This window comes from Etheostoma cragini, chromosome 19 (genome assembly GCF_013103735.1).
Source record: "Etheostoma cragini isolate CJK2018 chromosome 19, CSU_Ecrag_1.0, whole genome shotgun sequence".
NCBI lineage: Eukaryota > Metazoa > Chordata > Actinopteri > Perciformes > Percidae > Etheostoma > Etheostoma cragini.
In genome coordinates this window covers 12,735,619-12,751,284 of record NC_048425.1, presented here as the reverse complement: position 1 = coordinate 12,751,284, position 15,666 = coordinate 12,735,619, and positions in this window count along the sequence as shown.

Below are 15,666 nucleotides of genomic sequence, written 5' to 3'. Positions count from 1 at the left end.
ATAAAGAAGGAGGTGAGCGCGCTATCAGATGAACACAGAGGACAGGGAGAGACATCAGCATTGTACATCTCTGCCAGAGTGTTATGGGAAAATAGTCTAGGCTTTCAGATACAGACAATAACAGTTTGGAAATTGTTAAACATTGTCTCTGATAGCAACTGGAATCTGCAAACACATCACATGTGAGTTTCTATAGAGATTTGCGGTAACATGAAACCGTCAGAGAAGCGGAAGCATTTGGAAATTAGTTTGTTTTTATTACTTTATGTTTTACTTGTTCAAATCTAGCAGCAAACATGTGACATTCTGATTGTGATTGGCAACAATATATTTCCCAGAGGCAGCAGAATCGGACTTGCTCTAACTGTTGTAATACAGATCTTGAAATACCGAACTAGCCTGCCCTGCAGTCTTTGCCCCCAGCATACCTGGGACTTTGTGTCATTTCTTACAAGGGAAACCACTGAGAAGAGATAAACCTGTTACAGTTGAACAGAAAGAACACAATACTTTTATTGTTATCTGATGTTATTCATGTGTCTTGTAGCGCATTGTTTCCAGAGCACTTGGCCTTACTTGGCATTCAGTCAAATGGAGGTGAAGAGACGCACGTACAGTATGCAGACATCCAAAATGTCACACACAAACCCATTTTATTATTAATGTCTCCTCCAAAAAAACTTAGAATCGTTGTTTTTTTGGACCGTTCTCTTGTTTAATAAGAATATTTACTTTATATATTTATTTATAGACTACCACTCACTGTAATTTACTTTAGTGCCAATAGAGCAACTCAAGGTTTCATCTCTCTACAGCTCACTTACTCAGAATAGAATATGGAATACCTCAACAATATTAAAATGTGTCCAATGTGGGATCCTTCAAATTCAAATTGTATGTATTATAAAATGTCATCAAAGAATAATACGGTAACAAATGCCCTCACAGAAAGCTTGATGGACCTAAATGTCCTGTACTGTTAATACTAGGAGACAAAATAGATGGCTTATCTGTAAGGAAAAGGAAATTTGTTATATTATTATTAATTGGAAGATGTGAACTCCAACATCTTTTGGCTTAGATAGTTGGCTAGAAGAGTTTGAAGATTGAACAGGGATGGTAAGAGCTGCCGCCACGTTATGTCCCACATTGTGTCCCACATTGTGTCCCACATTGTGTCCCACATTGTGTCCTAGTGAACGTTAGGACACCGTGTATACTTACCAACCAAAACAGGAGCAGAAGCAGGAGGCAATGCAGCATATCCATCATTCACAAGTGCTTCAGGCCTTTTTCAAGTTATTATATGTGTTTGCAGATTTTTTTGGTTTAGGGTTTGTTACCATAGCTACTGTTGAGGACACTATTTTTTCAACTGCAAAAATAACACTACACCTTGGTTCTTGGCTGTTTGTAGGGAGTGTTATGGGGGGTTTGAAAAGAGCCAAGAAATCCCTCATACATATTTTATTTACAACATTTTACTCCAAAAGGTAAAATTCAAGGCTCAAAATACATTATATTCACACATATTTGATTATAATTGAATAAAAAAATAGTAGAGTATGTACATTCTATTCCTGCCAGTAGAAAAGGCTTTGAATCATTTGGACCTTCATGATTCTTTGTGGCAGCCATTTTGTTTTTGTACTCTGATTAGTTGATTGTTGGGGGTCATGCAGAGGATCAGTTGGAAATTAACACTTTCATTCATTTACTGTAATAATACATGTTAAGTACGGCCAAATTGACAACTGATGCAGAACACTTCAGAACAATGCATCATTAACCTACTTGTGATATTCAAACTAAATTCAAGTTTGCAATACTGTATATGGCACAGCATTAAATAAAGGTGACGATTAGTTTCCTTCACATGTAGTACTGTTGGCACCAAACCCCAGCAACATGCATCTACATGGACTGACACCTGGATATGGTTCAAAGCCACTGCGGAACCACAGTCAGTCAAGTACAGAGACAGAAGAACAGATAACAATACACACTACACTCTATTCAGAACTATAGACTGCAAAATGCTGGCTGCATGCAGATTAAACTCAGATAGAGGAAAAACACAAAATAAAGTGCTGACCACAGGTGTGAACAAAGCTCCATTTTCAAAAACATTTCCAAATGGGGGACTCTCTGAATCTTTGGGAAACGTTTTTGAAGATCTTACTCCTTCGCATCTACAAAACCCAAGATAAATGGGATCTTTTATCAGTTTAGATGTTGTATAATTGTACAACTGGAATCCAAACATCAATGCAGGCTGTAGATTCTAAGAACTGCAACCTTAAGTTCACAGGCTTTAGGGAATTTATCTGATCGCAAACACTCCTTATCGTTGCCATTGTTCACATTTTGGGTGAGACTGGGTAAGAAGTGTGAGAAAGTAGTTCATCTTGTTTAAAGTCATAAAACAGTTTAGAAGTTAGTAAAAAGGCAGGTTTGTTAGATCATAATGTCTTTAAAGGAAAGCCTGCATTGCTTTGTCAAACTCAATAAATATAATTTTTTTAAAGGTCCTACGGCGTGAAAATGTGACTTTATGAGTTTTTTTTAACATTAACATGCGTTTCCCCAGCCTGCCTATAGTCCCCCGGTGGATAGAAATGCTGATAGGTGTAAATCGAGCACTGGGTATCCTGCTCTGCCTTTGAGTAAATGAAAGCTCAGATGGGCTGATCTGGAATCTTGCTCCTTATGAGCTCATAAGGGGTAAGGTAACCTCCCCTTTCTCTACTTTGCTCGCCCAAAGAATTTGGCCCACTCCCATGAGACAGAGAGAGAGACATCATGGCTTTCAAATAACCAAAGTGGCAGTTGGTCAAGGCCACACCCCCAGCCTCCACCTTGCCCCACCTCCACAAAAGCTACAGACTCAGAAATGAGAAATCCAACCCGGCCTCCTCTTAAAGGAGAATTTCAGTCAATTTCTCCTTTAACACAGACTTTGACACTTTTAATACTACGCCACCTGACTTCCTCCTTTGCTCCCATTATAATTACTGCAGTTACTAAAGGTTACCGCCTTACAACAAACGTTAAACTGGGTGGTACAGCTGCGTTCCCAGACAACCTATTTGCCTGCTTTTTTAAGGAGGCTACCCAGTTTTGGCAACTAAAAGCACCTAGTAAAAGTAAGGGCAGGATCATAGTTTAGGTTAAATATGTAAAACATGTGTTTACTTTTTCAATGTAATATGATATATTATAATATAATTATAAGTTATTCCTTGCCTCTGTGGCCTATTGCTTGCTCATGGTGGGAATTGTTGGGTTTCTGTTAACAACTTTGCAGAGTACGGTCTAGAACTGCTCTTATATGAAAAGCGCAGTGAGATAACTGTTGGGATTTGGCGCCATATTTATAAAATTGAATTGAATATTTAACCGGACTGCAAACTATCCCAAATCCTTATCAAAGTAAGTAACCTAAATCAAAGCACAGGCAGGAAACAGGACAATGACCTTGTTGTCAAACTCATTCCCTTTGTGCGTCCATCATCCACCCCAACCTCCTCCCTAAGACTCCCATGTCGTTTAAGATCACAACAGACAGGATCAATGTAGCACTAATGTTTCCTCCAAAAGGTGATTTTGACAAGCCATTTGCAATGTAAATACCATATTTCTTAAGAAAACAAGGTTGTATACTTGTCCCCAAAACATGCCCGTGTCTTTTCCGAACATGATGCAAGGTCATAACACGGTCAGATGTGGTATTTTGAGGGCTTCTAAATTTGGGATCAGGGCTTAATGAGAGGAAGAGAAAACAACCTGCTGGTGAGAACAAGGGGGACGTCCCCAGAGACGAGGCAGAAGAGGAAAGGATACAAAGGACAGCTTAGAGGACCTCTGATGTCACCCTAGCACCAGCAGAGAGGCTCATTGAAACCAAAGTGCCTCTGCTGTTTTGCTTTTGTCTGGATCTTGTCAGGCCTGTCCCACTCCTACAATAATGAGCCCTTTGACAAGTGATTAACTTCATAGTGGCTTTTATTTTTTTGTTTCTTTACAAGTGTTTGTTTTTATGGCAAGCCTTGGTTCGTCACCTTTTAAGTAGCTATTTCTGTGAATACCTGAGGGTGGATGAAAATGAATTGGAAGAAAAGTTGTGACATGACTACATGATTGAACATGTTATATTTTTCCATTCCGAGTACTTTTGTAATATTATTTACATCATGGTCACGCTGTAAAATATGATTACTTACTTTGATTACACAATCATCTATTCATTTCACATCACTTATTTACTTACATTGCAGTATTTTTTGTACAACGGCCACCTCACTTTACTTTACTTTAAAATAGTTTTTGTATAATGCCACTTTCCATCCATTCAGTGCTTTTTGCACATTATCAGTTGTTTGTTGGTTTGCTTTTTACTGTGGAAATACTGCTGCTGTCACAAGGGAATTGTGGGATGAATAAAGGATTATCTCATCTAATTTAATCTAATCGAATGTTGTAGTGTTAAGATAGATAGATAAATAGATAGATAAATAGATAGATAGATAGATAGATAGATAGATAGATAGATAGATAGATAGATAGATAGATAGATAGATAGATAGATAGATATTTATTGATCCCAACAAAATGGGAAATTACAGTGTTGCAGCAGCAAAATCAGTCACACAGCACAGAATATAAATATAAATGAAATACTAGGATACAATATACATACATACAATATACATGAAATAATAACAGGATAAAATACAAGAACAGATTCGTCCTGTGAGATAATAACTTAAGGTCCACTTTTTATTTCAGGGCTTTCAACTACATCTCCCAGTCTTCGTCAGTGGATGGAGTATTCTCCGATTTGATCTAAGAAAGATGAAGGATAAAATAAAATTAAGTTTGTGAGCATCTGCTGAGGTAGATTGTGAGATCTGGTTAAAAGCTCTGAAGAAAGAAATTGAATTATACCAACCTAAACAATACCACTGACTTGGTAGGAGTTTTGTAATTAGCCTTTAGCCTGTTAAGCTAATAAACTAATGAATGTTTCCTCTTTTCCCGCTGAATAGGAGGTTTTAGTTTGTCACCCTGAAGTTTGACAAATGGTTTTACCTTTCCTTGAAGACGTGGCTTTGATCCTCTCGGGTAGGCAGGGGGTTAAGCAGACCCCTAAGGGATGACCGCCCCCTGATGGGTGAATTGTTTTTACCCCGGCTATGATTTGCTTGTGCTACAACATCTAATTCCAAATCCTGTTTTGTCAAATCAATGCCTGAATCCCTTTGTCTCATAAAGGCCGGTCTGGTTTCCTATACTAAGCAGGGTGCTTTGACCCCCCAATGGGGGAGGCAAGCTGAGGCTGCCCCTTACAACAAAACATCACACCACTCCACAGCAGCACGACACTTCCTCACCCAGCAAATGAGATGAGAGCTTTAAACCATGAAAACAGTGGTTTGAAAAGCTTCTGAAGCCCTGGTAGCACAGAATAAAGATGGGTTGTCCACCCGCCACAAAAGCCTAAACACAACAGGGAAAAACATCAAAGTGGGTTTTTGTCAGGGGGGAAACCTATTTGTTAAAGTGTGCCCACTGAGTAAAACGCAGGTGAATTTTCAGGTAATAGCATATTGCTGTTAAACGCTATTTGTGTTTCTTACTTTTCCAAACTGTGATACCTCTCATTAGAGTGTTAAACAAACTTTCACCTCTTTTGGTTTCAGATTTTAAAAGCCTGGTCAATTTAAATGATCATATTTTAACAGTAAAACAAAACGCAACATTTTGGAATACTTAGATGACTTGTGATTTTGTATATGTTTGGTGGACTAGATTTCTGCAAAAAAAATGATCATTTTTTGTATTTAATAATGAATTTTAGTAACCTTTTATTTTGTTTGTGACTGGTCCCTTCTGTTGTGTCTGTCTGTGCGTGTGTGTGTTTCTGTTTATGTATGTGTGTGTGTGTGTTTGTGTGTGTCTCTTTCTGCATGTGTTGTTTTGTCTCCCTCCCTCCCTCACGTTTTCCTCTCTGTGTTTTTCTGACCATGGGACGCTGGGACGTCCCACTGTGTTGTTTGTAACTGTTCATGAATGTCATGTTTTCTCAATATAGAAATAAAAATAAAAAGGAAAAATTTGATTTGGTCACAAAAAGAATATTAGGAATAAATAAAACATCCTTAAGTAGGACAAATAATTAGCACATATTGTACATTTACAAGGCAGACTGTTCCGAGATACAATATAATTTTCTATATGTGGCACAAATCCCCAAACATTTATATGTAGTGTTTAATTGAACTGGGGTTCTGCTTGAGTCTAACCTCTGCAAAGCCGGAGAATGTGACCCCGCCTCAAATGCCTTGCTAAGAATAAGGTGTCAACAGTGGTCTTTTTGTTCTCTGTCCACAGGTGGATTTACCTGACTGTGTGCAATACGATCGCTCTTTGATCCAAGTACAACTACAATGAACAAGCTTGAGTTAACAAGGTGTGAAATTCTTTAAACAAGGACCTTTTTGTGGTACTTTGAGTGAAAAGCACTCCCAAAATAATTGTCATTGAAAGTCAGGAGAGTCAATCAAATAACGATGTGTGCATCAATTTCAATACATTATATCAAATTTCCTTTTCAAAGTGCCTTGATGTCGTACTGTATGTTTGAAAAAAAGTGCACAGTAATGTAATGTAAATAATTTTAGGAAGATGTCTGAAAGTTAAAAAGATTGGGAAATAATGTTGATTGCAATTCAGTATGACAAAAGTGATTGTAGTAGCCTATATGCACGAACTGTTGGGTTTAACATGATGTCTGTCTTAAGTAAGCAAAATACAGTTGACACATTATCAAATGAGATACACAAATCTTCCAATTATACAATATTCCAGCATGTATACTGCACATTGAGTTTATACAAAGTAGATAAAAATAGCTTTTTCCAAGGGGGAGTGTCACTCTCCGGTATAAGTCGAGTGCAGATTTGAGTTGTGCATGCGTCACTTTGCGACGATTTTAGATGTGAGTTGCGCATTTGTCACTTTGCGACCAGTAGCCTACAAGATGCTAACGAGAAACTTCTGTGATGTCAATACAGTAAAAATGGACCTACTTAATGAAGTTGGTTCACTGCTGGCTACAAGTTAGCATCAAACACAACAAAGGTTGTCAGTAGAAGGGCGTTTTGAGCTAACATTAGCAATAAAACAACCATAGATAGCTAAAACGTTTCTGAAAGGACTGCTAGCTTTGCTACAAGCTAGCAATTAAACACAACAAAGGCTGTCGGTGGAATGGCGTTTTGAGCTAACGTTAGCAATCAATCAATCATGGAAAGCTACGTTTTTTGAAATGATTCTCATCTTCTGTTATTGTTCGTAATGAGAAACGTTTATAATTTCATGCATTTCACAACTTTCAGTATGACAGTCATGCCGCAAACTGTTTAAATCTGAGCATGTGCAACTCAAATCTGCATTTGACTCAAATCGGGAGGTGACACAGAGCTTGCAGCATGCAACATGATACTGAGTGATTTGCATTTGATTGCATTTAATCCCTTTCACTAGCATGGACCACGCCACAACCATATGTTAGTTAAAGATTTAATTAACATTATGAATGTTCAGATAAATTGATGTGGATGTCGTCCAATGGCTGGTCTGGGAGGATGTATGATGACTGGGTGGAGGAGACTCAGAGTGTTTTTTTTTTCTCAGAAGCAGTTTTTGCCCGAATAGTTTACAGATCCCCAGACAGTACCTAGAGGAGACATGAGAGAGATGTGCAACAGGAAGGGATGAGGGGGAAGATGGATGAAAGAGAGGGAAAGGGAGGGCGGGTCAAGCAATCAGAGACACAAGCCTGGCTGCGCAGCACGATATATGTAGTTTTGTCCGGTGATTAGAGGTGTGGTTTAGGCGTGGCACTGCTCCCGAACCTAAGTTAACAAATTAACTTCATTAATCACTCTCTGTTTGGACAGAATGCCAGAATGTTGTGTGAACTTTAAATGGAAGTTCTTTTGGCGCATCATGTTAATCCCAAAAGGTATTCTTAGCACAAATGTTTCTTGTATATTAAAGTCAAGAACTCCAAGATGCCATGTTCACGATCTCATTGTGAAATTCCAAAGGTTTAGGAGTAAACTGCCTCATGTAATCAGATTTTGCCATGCACGTGGTTGTTTATTGAATGGGCTGCAGTGAAGTGTGCGAGTCAAAATGCAGCACATTCCCCAGTTTAAGTATGTGTATAGGAGTGTCAGTAGAGTGATAACAAAAATAAAACAATGCTAATCTCTAATCTAATAGAAATCCACATGTACTTTTTTGTGATCATATATTTTCATTTTATTTAAACAATTAACAAATATTACTCTGGGACGTAAGAACTCGCCCAGGACAAGAAAGGTAAAGATGGGGAGAGGGGGGGGGGCCCAACAAAACAGCCGGAATGGAGTTTGCAGATCAACAAGACACACAAACACACAAACACACAAACAAACAAAAGATGTTGAAATAGAGACGGACACAAGACACATGGGACCAACACATATGCAGACAGAAGCAAGGAGGCCACAGCACAAGTCTACAGCATGGATTTCAGCAATGTCGAACCAAGAGCCCAACACAGGGGACACTGTGTGCCTTGAGTTCTGATCTTAACTGAAGGTAAAAGAAAAAAGCCAACAAGCCAACCTCGCTAAAAATGTCTTTTAGATAATGCACCCCCCTCTGTTCCAACTGTGGAGCTGTTATTGGCCTCCCACCAATCAGGAGTGCTGTATTATTGATTAATAGGGAAAGTCTTTGCCAGTTTAAAGCTACACGGCTATATGTTTCAACCAGTCTCCAAGTTTTAATAAGATGTAAGATGCACTGTTTGTTAGAAACATTGGCAAAAAGAACATAATGGAGTGACCAAGGCTCTGTCATAGCACTTTCTAAGGGAACCAGCAGACAGACACATCTGGATTAAACCAGCTAAGGAGGGGTCCTAACACAAAGGACCAAGAATAGTGTTTAAAGGTGGGAACAGAAAGGCCACCCTCCTCTTTCATCCTCTGTAGAGTTGACATCTTACTTCTCAGATAAATCTAGATACTGCTGATTTTAATTTGTTCCAATAACCAGAAGGATGGAAAAGCAGTAGTGTAGAGCTCACAAATTTAATCCTGGGTAACACATTAATTTTGACCACAGAGATACAAGCTTGAATCTTCCATGTCTTTCCAAACACTGTTCAGGGCAGCCAAATGTTTATACTTAATAACCTGGTTTAAGCAGGAGAAGACCTTAAAATGTTTTTTGAGGTCTGAACTGTTTAACAATGGGGATGTTAGCAGAGATGAGTTGAGTTGTCAGCAGAATCATTTATATGAAGTAGTGCAGACTTTGACCAGTTCATTTTACATACTCCTCCCATCAGGAGAGGTGAGAAAGAGACTACAAATCCACATGTACTTAAACATTCAATCATTATTACCCTTTACTGCTCAAACTGCAGCCCCATATTAAATATTCTATGTAGTTCAATATAATTTTAAGCATTCATGTGTTCAGTGCCCTCAATCATCTTCTGAATACATTCTGCTGAACACTGATGAACAGTAATTGCTATCCATCTCAATATGTGTCATGACTTGGCAGTGAGTGTACAAATTTGAAAGTGTGATTTTGAGTTTGCAGGAGACACATGCTCAAGAGATCCCGGTGTCATGAATAATTCACAGCCACAAGAATAACGATGGCAGATAAAACTTTTCTCTGAGTAATTACGCATGTGGACTCATCAGCGTTAATGGTGTGTGGGGACGAAATTTAATCATTTTCCGCATCAAAATGCGGCAAAATGATGCCGTGGCATGTGAGAATATTGTCAAGCAAACATGATACTGCATATCCGAGCAACAATTGACTAATGCACAGTTTGACCACAGTTGCGGGCAGATTAAGTCAAATTCACACTCTCAACCCCCAGCATGCCTGTATTCCTTCCGCCTGACTGTGCTCTTTGGTCAGCCCTCTGCGCCTAAGTGACCATATAGTGGTCTGGGCATCTATTCATGGGCTCTATTTTGGAGGTGATTGACTCGTACGTCGTAATCCCCAAATATTTCCCCTGTGTTTGAGGGAGGGTCTGTTTTGTTGAAACCCTGTGAGTCCTGGCCGGTTGTATGTCTGCCATGCTGGGCATTAAGAGTGGTGGGAGGAGAGAGATACCTCAAGAGCCGGGTGGACCAGATCGGCCAGGCCTGAGCAGGCCGGTCAGCTCTGTCCCATCAGTCTTCCAAACAGAGGACTCAGTTTACTCTGAGCGTTCACACCTTTGCTCACACAATCAAAATATCCATTAATTATGTGATTATTAATGCAATGTTTAAGGCATTTTACCCCGAAACAAGGAAAAACAAGCCTAACGCTAAATCTCAAGTTGTATACATCCGTGACTACACTTATATGTAGTACACTACTTATGTTATCACGGCCGTTATGCACTGACCAGAACAATTTTTCTCCCTCTTTCATTTCTTTACAGGCTCAAAACACAGGCTTGTTTTCTCACTGTCTGATTAGAGGATAGTATGTTTTCACAAGTTTGATAAGATGTTACTTCGGCTCCATAGCAAATTGAGGGCGAGCAGTGTCCAGCGTTTCATACTCAATATTTTGACAGTTATGAGTCCAGCACGCAGGCACTCGTAGTGCACTGCATTCAGGCATACTTTGTCAGTGCGAAACACACTAGGTATTTAAAATAGCAAGTGGAAGTGCACAATTGAGACACAGCCTAAGATTCTTCATTTATGCCATGCATTCTATGAGGCTATGCCAAATGGAAAATGCTAACCCTAGCATGGCAACATGCTCGAAGTGACAATTTGGTCACGGTATTGGAGGATGAAATCTTTTACCAATGGAAATGTCCCTTCCTCCTTACCTCCGACTATAATTTAACCAGTTGTCCATGTCCACATAGATTTTTTTTCAAAAGTGGGAACATCCTCTCCCTCGGCGGCTAGCTAATCAATTACAGGATGGTCCCATTCAATTTCAGTATCCCACCTGTCCAGTTGACTCAGACTGTAATTTGGGACTGTTCTGTTAACGTATCATTGTGCCAATCAAGAGGACAAGTTATAGGTGGCCATGGACATTCAACGTTTTAAATTTAAATGTATGATACAACTGGTTATTAATTAATTAAACACAAGATTGTTTTCCGCATTAATGTAATAAGTTTTCACCACACAGCCAAGCCAAATTCATCTCCTTAATGAGCTCCCTTCGCCACTCATGAAGGAAATGAGCAATGCCATGAGCAATGGCAGCTATCCCATCATGCTTCATTGCGATTGGCTGCAGATAAGGACAACCACCCACATTATCACGCGGGTAATGATTTGGATTTCTGCGAGCAGGTGGTGATGGAAGCAGGAAAGTCCGTGATCATACTCCGGTGTACCTCCAGATAAACATCAGGGGCTCGGAGACACAATGACACCAGCCCCTGCGTTGCTCACCGGGTGCCCCCATGTCTCTTCCCAACCATGTCATTACACTCATTATGCATGTCGTGGATAGTTATATTGGCCAAGATGCTGGTGAAAATACTGTACTCTGCTCTGGGTTATGGCTTGTACCAGCATAGGAATAAAGTGTTTTCTGTCAAATGGGACCAACAGCATTGATGGAAGGAAAGGGGAGGTGAGTAATTTGAGGAAAGGTAGCTGTTTCACATGTTACTGAAAATCCAAAACTATAACATAGAAGATGCTAAAAATGCTCCATAGAGCTAAAAGAGGAACGATGGAGCGGGGTGATAATCCTTTGAGTGACCACTCTTACACTACACAGAATCCTTCTACCCGATGTTGATATCAAAATGTAATTGATGCAGTCTTAACCTATGAGTTTGTGAGCCACCGAAAAGCCAAGACATGGTTGCTGTGACATGTTGGCAGATGTTGGCAGATGTTCCACATACGTGAAGAATCCATCTCCACCTTAATCATCTCATCTCCTTTCTCTCTCTCTCTGTCTCTGGGGCTGCTGCTGCCTTTGTATGGAGGTTTCAAGTCATCGCAGATAAGAAACGTTTTCACACTGTTAATCAGATTGTCCCGACGATCTGCTCCCCTGCAACATGCATAGTTCAGCACGGTGTTTTCATATGAGACATTCGCCTCAGATCTAATCCCCTCAAGCTCTCTACTCCCCAGTACCGATGGGAGGTGACAGGCAGCGGGGGATGACTTACTACTGAAAGATTATGCTTGTGTGATGCAATGTTGGAGAAAGGCCATGGGCGCTTACGGGCAAAACGTCCAAAGACTCTTCCTGTTGTTTTACAACGTAACATCACATCAATAGAACTTTGTAGTTTAAATTTCCATTTGAATGTGATTAACTTAATGAAGGTTTGCTTGTGTTTGCTTTCATTTCATGTCATTCGTTGCACTTTTTATTTATCTGAAACAATCAACAATGTGGCAAGACAAAACATATTTAAAACCAAAAATAAAATGCAACCAATCAGAAATTAAAATAATAATACATAAACATATACATAATATACTGTATATACACATGGATATGATTTGTTTGAGAAGGAGCAGGCTGATGCAAATAGCTTATTTGGTCCTTCCCCTATCTCACAAAATCAGTAAATAGACATGCAAATACAGCACATAATCTTTCAGGTCTTAACCCCCCCCACACACACACACACACACACACACACTCAATATCACAAATCAGTAGACCTGACGTCCTTAAATGCTTAAAAAGATGCCAGCAAATGTAGATTGTTGACAGAATATCGATGAAAAAAAGAACACAAAAAAACAACTGTTTTGTCTTTGTGAAGATATAAAAAGTAAAGCTTCAATTTCCCAGGGACGCACTGTATGGAAATGACTCCTTCAGGGCACCAGTCCTCCATCTTGCCTGCAGTCATTAATTAGATCTAATCAACACCGCAGGGAAAAGTTACTGTCACGACTAATTAGCCAAAATGGAGCTTCTGTAATGGGTGACAAATGAACAACAACAGTTAAGTGTTGCAGCGTGCTCTATGCTTTATGACTCGTTCAGTCTCAGTGGGAGAGATTTTTTTGGAGCAGCACCGTCCAGAATTATATCAGCACTTGATTACTGTTTCCAGGGAATGTCTGAATATTAGGCACACTAATAGGCTTTGAATGAGAACGTTATGTTGAATAAAAAGTATTTTCAGATATGCATTTTATCATATTGCAGTAGTAAAAACTTTTTTTTTTTTTAATTCTTCACCAATTTGTGCACGCACACACACACACACACACACACAAACACACACACACACACACACACACACACACACACACACAACCCTCTGCCGGGTTGCCTATAGTAAGGCCAATGCAAGCTTCCCCTCCAAGCCCAGGCCTCAGAGGTCATGAGAAATGTTGGCTTAATCCTTTCCTCGTCCCAACACTGCTTCTGAGAGTCGAGGCAGGGAGTAAAAAAAAAAAAAAAAGAGCCTTTGTTTCTCTCACAGTGCTGCAAACAAAAGGGGTTGGGATTGGGAAAAGCGTATACACACACCACCTGCAATTAAGAGCTTAGAGTTCGTCCTCTTAGCACAAAACCCTCGGCGACCGAGTGGAGGAGAGGAAACGTCAAGATTAGGTGGGAAGTGCTACGAGGGTATTAGAAAAAGTTGTGAGAATGAGGTCGTTTGTCACAGAATATTACTTACAGGATGCTGGAGGACAGTCACCTTACACCCTGTGGAAGAGTAATTGTGGACGATGTGAGTACTTGTGGCTATTGATGACGATTGAGCACATTAACGACCTGGGATGAAGGTTTGCCCCGCAGTCACACACATTATGATCAGGCCTCTGTTTGTTTGCCCATATGTTGGGTTAAGCCATTAATACGTGGACATCTGCTGAGAAAGAGAAGGTGTTAAGTCGTCATTAAAAGCCCCAAAAACACGGCTGACTGTCAGTAGCACTGAAGCAATCCATTTATCATACAGTTAAATGTCTGATACATTAGTGGAAGTGCCATCCCTGCGATGGGAACCAGAAAGTCATCTCTGTCGAAACAGTTGTCGACTGAACTTTACTCAAAATGCCAACACGTGCAAATTAAAATCAGCCGAGGGAGATGAGACGTAATTAACATCTCTTCAATCAAGCTGGAGTGTTAGAATTACAGATGCGTGTTTTCCATTCATCGCTGAGCTCCAAGGACCTCAAAGGGCCGTTAAAATACAGTAATGCAGACAGGTCAACTAGTTTTTGCAAACGTTTTGATGAGAACACGCTTTTCACGGCAGACTAGATTCAATTAATATCAATTCTCATATGAATTCAATAAGAAAATGTATGTATAGGTAGTTAAGTGGATAGTGGAGAGTTGGTGGATATGTAGTCTGTATCCACAATGTTCTACTTCAAGGTTGACGCTCTTTTCGCCCGGATGTCCATTACCAAACGCTTTCTTTGTGTTGGAGTTTAAACTCCAATTTATAAGGTTACCTGCTCCTCAGGTCTCTGCAGGGTAAATCCGGACAGCTAGCTCGACTATCTGTCCAATCGGAGGTTTCTCTTTGAACGATTAAAACAACTTTTGAACATACACAAGTTCCATCATAAAACTCTGTCCGCTGTCCTTAGCACCGCCCAAGATGATTGGGAGTGGTTTAAAGACCCGCCAATAAACCATTGCACCCCACTCTTCTCCCACCCTTGAATGCTGTGTAGACTAGCCGGACCCTCCTTCGCAGCGCTGTGGAGGAAGGCCTGGCGAAGTGAGACTTAGTGGAAATACAACGCAGATATCTCGCAAAGTTGATAACAGATTTGTGATCCAAAGTTGGCCATGGACTGAGGAACCAGTGATTCATTTGCGTTTAGATCTGGATTCAGCTCTAGAATCAGGAATTGAAAAAAACAACAACTTTCTTTGCATTTTAAGAATTTGCTATTCAAAATAAAAACACCACACATGTATACAATGATTGCTGCTTAAATGCTAAAAGTACAGTTTCCCAATAATTTCTAAGGGTGAAATAACACATTTAGAGGACTGTGCAGCTATGGTGGTGGTCCGGCGTCTCATATACAACAGCCCAATGACAAATTCCTTTCATTTGCATTGGATTTAACCTGCAGTGAAGGCTCTACAGACACAGATGCATACTGTTGAAGCAGTTTTATTCTCACTTCTCGAACGTTAGGACGTCAGTAAGAGACACACTGGTGCCTCCATACTTCGGCCCACTGACTCTCTCAATTTCATTACTGGAAATAATCACAACACCCACCGCTGCATCTTACATAATAAGGTCAGTTGGTCTCCTCCAACTGAACAATGTAATAACCACTGGTATTTGGTAAAGTCGCCATCTTAGCTCTCATTTTGTTGCTTCGTTGTGAACTCACTGTAATAATTAGCTGATGCTTCAGCCTCCCTGTAGTTTACAGTTCATTTCAGACAGGTACTAGCAGTTGTGTGGTGTACCACTAGTGTTTTGTGGGTCTGCTCAGGGGGGTGGCACTGCATGGCGCCTGGTCCCGGATCATTTATAAACCCACATGGGATCCATGCTGGTAGCCCCGGAGCGGAGGTCCTGTGGTGGGTGGCGGCTCCAGTCCCACCAGAGGCTCTAGGATGTAGACCGAGAAAGAC